Source organism: Rhagoletis pomonella, unplaced genomic scaffold (assembly GCF_013731165.1).
Source record: "Rhagoletis pomonella isolate Grant_MI unplaced genomic scaffold, Rhpom_1.0 Rhpom_scaffold_00006, whole genome shotgun sequence".
Taxonomy (NCBI): domain Eukaryota; kingdom Metazoa; phylum Arthropoda; class Insecta; order Diptera; family Tephritidae; genus Rhagoletis; species Rhagoletis pomonella.
In genome coordinates this window covers 50,481,479-50,493,652 of record NW_023458560.1, presented here as the reverse complement: position 1 = coordinate 50,493,652, position 12,174 = coordinate 50,481,479, and the positions used below count along the sequence as shown (strand labels likewise).

General features: G+C 35.8%; 1 protein-coding gene and 1 long non-coding RNA gene across 2 annotated transcripts in view; both read left to right on the top strand.

Annotated features, from left to right (window-relative positions):
• Positions 1–12,174, top strand: part of LOC118740910 — a 76,401-nt gene that overhangs the window by 27,107 nt on the left and 37,120 nt on the right. The gene's annotated exons all lie outside the window — the stretch shown is intronic.
• On the top strand, positions 6,055–6,743 carry LOC118740913. Its single transcript, XR_004993194.1, has 3 exons — positions 6,055–6,193; positions 6,251–6,511; positions 6,568–6,743. It is a non-coding gene; the product is annotated as an uncharacterized LOC118740913 (long non-coding RNA).

Below are 12,174 nucleotides of genomic sequence, written 5' to 3'. Positions count from 1 at the left end.
TCATTTCAAAAAATCACCATTTTTGGCCTTTACATGAAAAAATCAGCGAAATGGCTATGTTTTTTCTTTATTTTTATTTATTTATTTATAATAATATTTATTATTTATTTATAATAATATCTATTTTTTCTCTTAAGAAATTTATTTAGTCAGAACATATGCAAATGAAAAAATTAATTTAACTGAGTTATAGAAAAGGAACTAAAAAAAATTATTGTTCGAAGTCTTTTTTACTTTCAAGTCTGGGCAATTTCGCACGGCTCTCTAATGTCGTCGCCATAACAGCCTCTACATTTTCCGGTATAACCCGTTTGGAAACGCTAGCTAGCAATTGAACATGTCGTTCCGTTCCTTGTATGTGTGATGGAATTTTTGGATCATTAAACGGTGGATCATCTTGATTTAAATATTCTTTCAATGTATCGTACGGAATACTTCGCGTGAATGGTGGTTCAAATACGATATTTATATCATTCAAATTGATCATTTCCGTATAACTTGTGCAATTAAAGTTTATATCTGGTTTTTTATAAACTCTAAGTTCCATTGGCTCGTCAACATCGGTTCGATAGCGTAGAATTTTCTTGATGGCACAGTCGCGCTTTTCTTTGCTATCATCAAACAACATTGATAACAAGATATTCTCCGAATGCGCATAATATGAATTATCTTTAATTACTTGATTGACAATTTTGCGTAAACGAGGTTCTAGAAATCGTGGCCAACCAACGAACTTGAAAAATAATGCACTGCCGTACACGACAGAGCTGTAATACTTGATATTGAAGTACATTGGCACATAACATTTAATTATAAATTCAACCAGAATTCTTAAATTTGCATCTGGATTTTCCGTTGTCACATATAATCGCAATAATCTAGCGGCCTTGGTGAGCCACCGAGAATGTACAATTTTCCCTGGTTTGATGTTAGCCAGAACCACGCCGCTAGAAATTGCATGGGCCATGTCGTATAAGTACTTCGAATCGGTGGAAAATTCAATTTGTTCTGGAGCAGGGGGCATATTTTGCAACTCAATTTTCTGGAAGCCGTCCACCACCTGAAAATATATAATAATAAAATAATTAAAAATGGTTGACAATTATAATAAATGAGTGATAGCAATAACTTACCGGAAGAGTTTCACAAGTTTCGATTTGACGGCTCAGTTTTCCGGTTTCCGATCTTGGTCCAGTGCTGGTTGATTTATCCAAAGCTTCAAACAAATGCCGAAACGGAAGTTCGTTGAAATGTAGAAGGCAAACGAACCAATGCAATGGTCTTTTTAACAGCAATTCGAATCGTCGTATAATTCCACCGTGTGGGCCAGTGTTTGTTGGCTCACCATCAGTGCATATTCCAATTAATGCATCCAGTAATATATTTTTATCGTTGAAAAAACCATTTAATTTGGTTGTTTTGTATTCATGTTCCAGTCTTACGTAACCAATCAATTCAGAATTGGGTTCTCTCAAAATAACAAGATGAGGTTCTTTTACCATCCTAGTATGATACTTCTCATCAATTTTATCTATCGTCTAACGCTAACAAATTGCTATCATCTAACCGTTTGCGAAACACTTCTTGTCTGCATTTCTCTTTTTCTCTGCGAACTTTCGAATTATCCATGATGAGAGGTTTCCCATGCTTATCTTTAATTTTAAAATCTTGCAAAAGAGCGGTTCCCAATGTTGATGCTACTCTGTCAGGCACACCAAATCTGTCACATACCAAGGCAAAGTTAAAACAATCGTATCTCTCTGTGTATTGCGAACTTGTGCTTCTATCCATATCTTCTTGAACCGGTGGCGGTGCGTATGTTGAATCATCGGGATCTTGGTATGTTGGCATTGATGACATAGACGTTGCTCCTTGCTCTTCAGTTTCCATCACAAATGCATCCGTTGTTAGTCTTCTCTGATTATGTTGATCGTGTATGAACTCTTTGAGGCGTTCGGGAACCCAGCCGCATGCACATGGAGCTGCCTTCAAATCGCATTTACATGTTCCAATGTAAAAAATTGTTTCCAGAGATTTTACATACTCTTTAAATTGTTGGGTGTTGTTTCTTCTCTTGATTTGCTCTTGATACTTGTCAAGCAATTTATTAAATACACTTTTTTTCAGCATTATTTCCATACCAAGTTTTTCCCAAATTCCAATCAACTTACCTTGTACTTGAATAGTGAATGATTTATGGGAAAACTTTTTTTGTTCTGTTTTAGCACGTTCGCTTAAGTAAAAATAATATCTCAAGATATCCAGATGGGTTGGTAAATTAAGATCAGTTAAATCAGTAGACACACCAAAAACAGTAACATCATGCTTGGGTATATAACTCATTGGGTTTTCGATAGTTGTTGATGTAGTTGCTTCATCTTGCGGTGTAGAGGATGGTGGATTCATTGTAAACTTTTTGATTTGGAATGGTCACTTCACTTATTATTTTTTTTGAAATATTTTTTTATCTGAAATTATCACTTCACACTTTGAGTTCTTCACAACGACTTAATGCATTCACAAAAACTGTTGCGTTATATATGGTCTACGAGACGAGGTAATAAGAATGAAATGGTAATTTCAATTCTACCTGCTGTGTCTTGTGGTGGCTTAAAAAAAACAACACAAGCAATTTTACGATCTGCAATTATGTCACAGTGATTCCTTCATTGTTTAAAAGGGTTGCGGTGCATTCCAGTGATACCTTAATTGTTAAAATGGGTGCAAAAAACGCGCATTTCTTAAGAAGGTGCCTTAAAATACCCACAAAAAGGGTTGTAAAAACAACCTTCATTTCTTAAGTAGGTGCTATAAAAAAACTACACAAGTAAGTTTACGACATGCAGCTGTGTCTTAAAAAACGCACACAAGCAATTTTCCGATTTGCAATTGTGTCACAGTGATACCTTCATTTTTTAAAACGGTTGAATAAAAAACTCACACAACTATGTTTACGACATGCAAATGCATCACAGTGATGCCTTGGTTTTAAAAGGGTTGTAAAAACGCTAATTTCTAATAATTTTTTTTAATTTCTTTTCTATTACTTAGTTAAATTGATTTTTTCATTTACATATGTTCTGACTAAATAAATTTCTAAAGAGAAAAATAAACTCCAAAAAGAAAAAACATAGGCATTTCGCTGATTTTTTCATGTAAAGTGCAAAACCGGCGATTTTTTGAAATGTTTGTATGATGAACCCCCAAGGGGGTTCCAGGGGGTGTGCCACTGGCATCGGTGGGTCGGGCCTCCAAAGTTAGTGGGGGTCGGTCATACATTTGGACTCGATTGGAGCACTCTAAATGGGTCAAAGTGGGATTTTTCAAAATTTGCCCCTACCCAAAAGTTCGACCCAAATTGGGGGACATCAGAATTCGTTTTAGAGGTATGGTTCCTTCGGCAAAGTTTCTTATTTTGATCCCTAGAATATGATTTTCACAGAGCAATGGGCGATTTTTTTCCCTCCCCACAAATCGACCCGGCCTAATATACATACATACATACAAATAAGGCGGAAAGATATTCTACATAAGATCTTGACAAATTTCAAAGTCATTAGTAAGACAGCGCTTCACACTTGTTGAATAAACTGACATTTAACTATAATTAAGTTATTGTCGCCAAAAATAGTGTGGCAGATAGTGACTACTGATGAAAGATGGGTAGGAAAGGAAGTTTTTTTTCGGTGTAACTTAGAGCATTTGTAATTGTCGTATCAAGCCTAGGAGAGTCACAGTTATACATACATATATTTATCATTATTTTTCAAGAGCTAATCTACATAAACTTTTAGCAATAGTATCACCAATTTTTCATCTACCAAGTGAAAAAAGTTAGAAATTGAATTAGAAAAATACTTTTTTTCTTGGTATTAAGCATTTTCTGCCAATTCTGTTCGTATGGAATCGCTTATGAAATATGTAGTTATTGGTATTTTGACACTAATTGTGAGTTTCCTGCAAAAAAGCACGAATCGGGCGAATCGGTTATGAAACGGTTATTAAAATTTCGAAACCGATTTTGCGTTTTTTCCATGAACTGACATATGTAGTTAGTTTCAAGCGCTTCCAGCGAAAAAAAACGAATTGGGCGAATCGATTATGAAATGGTTATTGCGCTTTTGACACCAATCATTTTGATATATGATTTTGAGCTAGTACAAGAGATGGCTTACACAATAAAACATAAAAATATAAACTGGTTTGAACGAAATCCTATATTAAAAACTGCATTAGCTAAAAATATCACCAGTACTTTTCAACTTTTAATCGCCTTAAATCTCTTCAAAGCTCAAAGTAAAGTCCTTTCACTGGCAATTTCCAAGTGTTTAAAAATCACGCTAATGTAATTATTTAAATCAACGTCCCCCTTACACCACTCACATCAAAGGCATTTCGAACCAATTCCAGACAGCTCAAAATGGTTAATTGGCAACAAGAAACGGCGGTACGGTCCAAACAATGACAAAAGCATACAAAAGCCAAGCAAATGAATTCCAACAAATCAATGCGAACAAAGAGTAGTGCAGATATCACATCACTGATATCAGTTAACGATATGGATACACTAGGTACAAAATATAAGCAAATGGGTACAAAAGTATAGACAAACATTTATTATAGTTGGCGATAGAATAGTCGCGGATAACTTGAAATTTTTAGCACTTAATATGGAAAGGCGAAAAATTGCAATGGAGATACATATATGAGTTTTTTTAAATACTCATGCATGCATAGTATATACACACATAAGTTGCAACAATAGGCTGCGTTTCTTTATACATTCCGGATAATCCAATTTCACTGCCGGAATAAACAGAATGCGTTTGAAATATACGACAACATATCATCAGGAACGTTCTAAAGAATAAATAAACAAAAAAGTTTATTCCAAACGTTCAGAATGAATAAAGAAATGCAGCCATAATAAAAGCTTGGTATTCCAGAAAATCGAAAAATCTAACAAATTAAAATCAAAAAGAAAACTCAATAAAATAGACAGATTTCAAACTGTCTTCAAATCGGCACATTTGATAGATGAGTGCTGCTGCTGGCTGACATGCCGCAAGTATATAGCTAGCTCATGGCTCGAGGAGCAGCAATGGCAGCAAAGTAAGCACGTGAGACCGCAATTGCGCTGGGGCGGAAGATTGCATAGCAGCGTCAGCAGCCGTCCAACCAGTCAAGGTGCATTACATGAAATGTCCATAATTACTTGCCTCATTGCCATGAGAGGTTTGCTGTGATATGTGAGCGCTGCTCGCCAGTTGCATGCAACCCAAGCACGCTGACTGACACGCCAGCAAACTCAACTAAGCAAACAATCAACCAGCCGGGCAGTCGGGTCAACTGAGCTTCAACAAACATTGCCATGTTCCAGAAATAAAATGTTTACGCTAAAGAATGTGTCCATTTTCCAATATGGTGCAGCAAGAAATTCCAAGCGCTGGCCATTCAAAAAAGCAAACAAACAAACAGCAGCTGCTAGGAACAATGGTCGTCGTGCAAAAGTATACCGCAAAAAATTAAAATAAAATAAATCTACGCTGAGCAACATTAAAATTGCAACGCATGCCACAAGCCGAGAATAGGACAGTCCATGAAGATTATCAATAGCAATCGACGTGTATACATAGCAGCCCACAGATTGCCATAGATCGCCACTGCGCACGCTTTGCATTGCATTGCATTGCATTGTGTGTTAAGGGTCGGCAGCATTGTGTACAAATACAAGTGAGATATCTTAGCAATAGACGTCATCCTGGGCCACAGCTGCGATCATCTGTTTTTTAGAGTTGCTTATCTTGGTCTAAACTGCTCTTTTTGACCTGAGTTGCATTAAATAGTCTCTTAAAACTTGGTAGTATTTGTTGTTCAAATGGTAACATATATGCCCAAAAACTTGAAAAATATTAAATGATTGCTTTTTAAAAATGCTATTTACAAAATTTCGTTTTGATTGCGACATTAGAAATATTCAGATTATAAAAGTTTTTCACATATGTTTTAAGATTTTAAAGCTTTTTAAAAATACGGTAGAATGCAACAATGTGCTTGAATTTGTTTGCATCTTCGTCAGCTTATTCGTTTGCAGACTAGAAAAATGGCGAACAGCCATCAAAATACTGATTAAAATTACACATCTTTCACTGGACACACAAATGGGTGCGCGCCGCAAAATTCAGCCCTAATGGTAAGTTAATTTCATCGCGCGGCGATGACAAGTTAAGAATTTGCGATACATTTTCAGGTGAATGTGTGCGAACGTTCACCGTGGGAAGAGGTATGGGACGACAGCTGACATGGCATCTAGACGGTAATCTGGTGGCTTTAGCATTAAGTTGTAACCGCTTTAAGATATTTGACATAGCTGAAGGCGAGCTAATACAGTGCATTCGTCGCCGGAGAATGATGTTGCATTTCACCCAAGTGGAAATTTCTTGGTGACTGGCGGCGATGACGATACAATAAGATTGCTTGATTTATTAGAAGGTCGACCAATTTATACACGGTAGTAGTGCACTTTAGCGGAACCACATAATATATATTTTTTCCTGTATTCAACAGTTGCTCGTTTGGAAATCTAATTTGCATACATTTGATGCCAATAGCTCTCGCAACAAGCAAGCCAGCTCTCAAAGAGTCCAAATTGATTTTAGTCATGCAACAGCTCCACATAACTCCGACATAGACACACACACCAGTTGCTGCAGTACCAAAAAGCTGTGATGACAGTATTTTAATTGATCCACGACAATCGGTGGCATATGGAATGCGTGATGGAAATTTTCTGGTGCTTGATAGCCAATAAACTACAAGAGTGAAACGCTGTGATGTAATTTTTCTTAAATTTCCATCTTTTATTTGCATTTACATTAAGAAGCTCATAGAGGACAGAGCTGTTGGTGAGGAAGGTGTCGAGATACTGCAGTACTGCAAATCCGCATTTCGCACGTGCCCCACTCATATGGAATAGCTTATGTCAAAAGGCTGGTTTTAGTATAATGCGGCATTCGCAGCATACCCTCACTGGCGCCGAGCCGTTGAAGAAATTTTGGCAAATAAACGTGCAAGAAATAGTTCCGATACTAGCACGCCCATATTCTTGTTAAGGGTCATCAAAAAATTCCTTGTGTTGTAAATAATAAAGCCAGCTTCCCGACATAAACTACTATTCCATACGAACACAGAAATATAAATGTATCTAAAACTGAATAACTCAAATCAAATTGGATTGCATTTCCATAATATACCTAATATTGGAATCTGTTTTGATCGTACAACTTGCAATCATTTAGATTATAGTTTTGAAAGAAATTGATTGCAATCGTAAATTGTGTAAAAATTGTTAATAGCAATCTGCCTTAAATTTATGATCCCCATGTAACGGATATAAAATACGTTAAATCCGCACTATCTGCATTAACAAAAAATATACATTGGAATATTTAAAATAAAACGATTCATATTTATTTTCTAATAAGAATTGTTTCTTAATTGAAAGTATTTAATACTAACATAATGTAGTGGTTAATGTTTAAAAATGAATTCGCAATATGTCCGCAGCTCAGGTTGATTTGAAGAAATCCGTTTAAATTTTTCGAATTACATCTACTTGAATATAGGATAGGCAGGGTTGCATACAAATGGTAGTTCCGTAAATATTTAAAATATGTTAGTTCATTCAATATTTACATCTGGGCCAATAAATAATAACAAATATAGCCGAAAAAAACAAAGTTTCGATTAAAACCAGTTTTTATAACCCCCCATAAAATTTCGATTAATTTAAAATACGAAAATAACGATATTTTTTCATGGAGAGGTATTTTTTTAATATACCTTGTTTATACCTACACAAGAACCGTATTAGCAAAAAACCGATTGGACTCAACATATATTTCTTTACAGCATTTATACCCGTGTCTTTATACCGCACTCGATAAAGTCTTATTCAAAAGTAAACAAAATCTGCTATTTTTAAACGAAATTTTTTTAATAAATAATTTGCGCGGTTGACCGAAATGGAAACAAACAATAATTGTAATTTATTATAACAATAATTCGAATTTAAAACGGGCTGTATAAAGAAAACCAGCCTATTGTCACTTCACTTTCCAATGATGCTGATTGCTGCAAGAATTATTTAGCGATTTAGAGCATAATCAACACAATATATGCACATAAATATGTATTATTTCACAGATCTCACGGCCAGCTTAGAAATACGTCACCAAAATTATATAAAATTTAAGTAGGAATTATTTTTATTTATAACGTAAAGGCCCTATCTGACCCATTCTGATAAGTATATTTCCCCTAAAGTTAACCCATTTTATTTAATTTGTCTCTCGTGAAAATATATATATATTTTTTTTAATTTTCAGATATGTACATATATTTTAAATTTTTGCTTTAATTTTTGTATCCTTTTAATATTTAATTAGATACCTTTAGATTAAAACAAGCTTAAAACGAAACAGCACAGCAACCCTTTTCTGTTCATCTTGAGAACACAAAACCCTCTTTTGTTAAAATTCGGCGCTGCACAAAATCCTGGCGTTTATATTTTCCAACAAAATACCACTTCGCAACCCTGGATTTTCACGAAGCGTTTCATTCGGGTCGTAGTTTTGCAACTTCGGGCCATTCGGTGTTGTATGCCATATTGGCTGCCATATTGTTCACACTGTCATCGCCATATTGAACACCCTGTCAACTATCTGTCAACCCTAAGATATCTCACTTGTATTCTTCCACAATGGTCGGCAGTCAGCAGCAACTGGGCAATGGTTGCATGTTTAAGTGGCATGCGTCGTCCAGCCAGAGTGTGTAGTGCTGCCGCATGCTATATGCGCACCGGTGGTTAAGTGGCTGGCAGGTCGCCCGCCAGTCAGCAACACGAATCAACGGCTGCAGCTTTAAATTAAGCGCTAAGGCCCCAACCACAAACCAAACAGTCAACCTCCTCATCGTCACACATCACATTCGCATTCTCCTCCGCTTTGTTACTTGAAGTAGTAGTAGCAGTGTGGTTTTTGTTACGCATATTGCACGCCGCTGTTGGCTTGGCTCACGACGGCACTATTGCGCAGTCGTACCCCACCCCGTTGCAGTTGCAGTTGCAGTTCAGTCGATCATTGTACGAGTACTCTGTAATGGGCGATAATAAATGAGCGCACCATAAATGATCGACACGATTGCGATTGATATGCCCTTACGCACATGCCTCTGGGTATATTTGTACTCTAAAAGGTGTGTGTGTGTGTATGTATTGGGAAAATTCCATTCAACCAGTATTGTTGCCATAATTGCATTGGTTTGCATTGCTATTTTGCGTTGGACATTTCGAGGTGTGCAAACAAAGAAAAATCGTTTTCCAAGTGTTAAAAATAAATTGTCGGCCATTAAGTTTTAAAATTTTTGCTGCTTTTTGTAAAAATAAATTTTTGCCAATTTTGGAATGCTCCAGAGCAAGTTTATGTACTAAGCGTCGAGCTTTAGATAACTCGATTTTTTTAGCTTGCTGTCCGACCGCTGTAATTAAAAAAAAAAATTAAAAAACTTTCTAATTTTGAACTTATTTTTTTTTAATTTTGAAAAATTTCATATTTGAAAAATTATGGTATTTGAAGTATAATTACTCTTCACTTAAAACGATTTTTTTACCTTTGAACAAATTTTGATATTCAAAAAATCCGTAAAGTTTGAGTGTCTTTGCAGTATAATTAATCTTCATAAATAACTAAATAAAATCTATAGTTCTTTTCTAAATCAGCAAATTTGGAAGTTTTTTTTTACCAGAGATTTTTAGAATTTTAGTTTACTTCTAAAATAAAGAACCTTGGTTTACTGTTATTTAGTTCGCAGGAATTATATATAAAAACTCTTAACCGCCTAACCATTTCACCCTATTCAAGCCAAAGTGTTTTAAATTACAGTTCAGTAGAAAATATCTGTAGAAAATATTAATAAACAACAATGGTTATTTCAGACTTTGACTGAATATTCTATCTATAGTAAAGTTACTCACTAAATATTTTTGATGTAAAATTTTTATTTTTTTTAATTTTCATACTTTATTTTGAAAAAAATAAAAATACATTTAAAATTTTTTTATTAAAAAATTGATATTTTTTAATAGAATAAGGTATTTTATTATTATTTCATATTTAAATTCCTACCCAGCATTAAGAAATCTTCAAATCGTCGATAAAAAGCTAACAAACGCTAAACTTTATTACATTAACAAAAACAATAACCCACAACACGACCTCACCCAAAACTCTTAAACCAAAATACGAGTATCCATTACTTTAAACAATTCAATAGCAACCCACCCACTCATTCAGCTCGTCAAAAGTAACTCATTGCTAAAGCCATAGCTCTTATTGCGTTGCTGGTGCTTACTGCTGCTGCTTCACATAGAGACCTTTAGTGCTTTGTGTAATTTGAAAAATTATTACAAATCTCGCACTGCTGTGCGGCGTTCGTCGATGATGATGGGCGCGCTCAGTGGCGCTACTTGCGGCTGCTGCACCCCAAAGCACTTAATGGGATTTCCCTTGTTAGGCGCGCGCCCTACTGCCCGCCAGTTGCTTGGATTGCCAACTTTCTTACTTGCTTGCTGCCAGCTGCTGTCACTAAACGCCAACACAAAACTCTAACAGGCTAACCTAATATTCACGCACGCCGCCAATTTATTGTCAAAAATTTCTCATGCACATGCATCTTGTATGAGATCAACCGAAATTGAACGGCGTGCGTATGAAGCTAACTCAATTTCCAATTTTTGTTCTGCGTGACATTTTGATTTGACGTTTCGCTCAATGAAATCAAATGCAAACGCATGCAAGTCAATTTCGGGTGACGCAAAAAACCAAATTCGACGGCATGCGTACCAAAAGACAAGCCGCGAATATTAGGTTAGCCTGTAAATCCTCAGCTTCACTCGACTTTCAAGTTGCATGACTGCCGGCTAGCAAACGCTTTTGTGGTTGATATGCGTCAGCTTAGTTGCAACTTTGGTTGTTGTTCTTGTTGTTGCTGTCGCTGAATTTAAATTGATGCGCGCATCAGCTGCACGCGCGCGTTTTAAGTACGTACATACATACGTACGACACTCGCAAAAGCAATCAATGACAAAAGTGCAGTAACACTTGGTTTGTCTCAGTCTACTTGTGTCGGCGTGGCGGCGGTTTGCCTTCTTGCCATGAGTTGGCATTTGCAACAGCAACCCTATAATAAAGCTGACTCGTCAACCAACTCACAACCACCACCAGCTGTGCAACAAAGTAGCAGTTGATTTTTTTTTTGCATTTGCTTGTATCTATTTCCATATTTTGTTTCTATTGTTACTTGTGTGTGTGTGTGTGTGTGTTTTTAATGTTTTATATTTTTTCTTTAATCTTCAGCCGCCCTCTTAACGCCTCTTCGTATTCTTGCCATTTCGCATGAAATAAGCCAGTCAGACAGATAGACAGCTTGGCGTACGGCAGTTGCCATTTTCACCAACCCCCCTTTCGTTCAACCAGCATCGATGATGCATGAGCATTTCAGTGGCTGTCAGATATTTTCATATTTTTCTATTTTTTATAGCTTTGCTATAGTTAGTCAAGTTGAGTTTGGAGGCGGGTGGTGGAACACAGTCGGAGTTGTTGAAGTGTTATTTGTCTGGATTTGATATTTTTGAAGTCTCGTTTTGTCGGTTTTTTCTTTTCCTTTTGTTTGGAAGTATCTACTATTTGTCATGGACCATATAATTCTAACGCGCCACCAAGCAGCTTAACTTGATTGGCAGGAATGAGTGTGTGTGTGGCTGTGTGTGTAGAAAAGTCACTGCTGAAAAAATTTTCAATGATTGATATTGTGGCTGGTAACCTTAACGTTAATTTTAACTTTTTTTAGCTTTAACCTTAGACTTTACCTTTGCTTTGACTGTGACTTTAACAACTTAGACCAAATTAATTAAAATCAATACTTTTTTAACAAAATTTGTCAAACTCAAAAGTTATTATAAATTCACTTTTGTTTCTTTCTAGGTATGTATGATAATTAAATCCCAAAGTCACTCAAAATGTGGAGATTTTTTTCGGTAATTTTCAAAATTTTAGTTAAAAAAAAAAAATCGAAATTAAAAAAAAATTAAAATCAGAAAGTCTAGCTGTAAAGTCG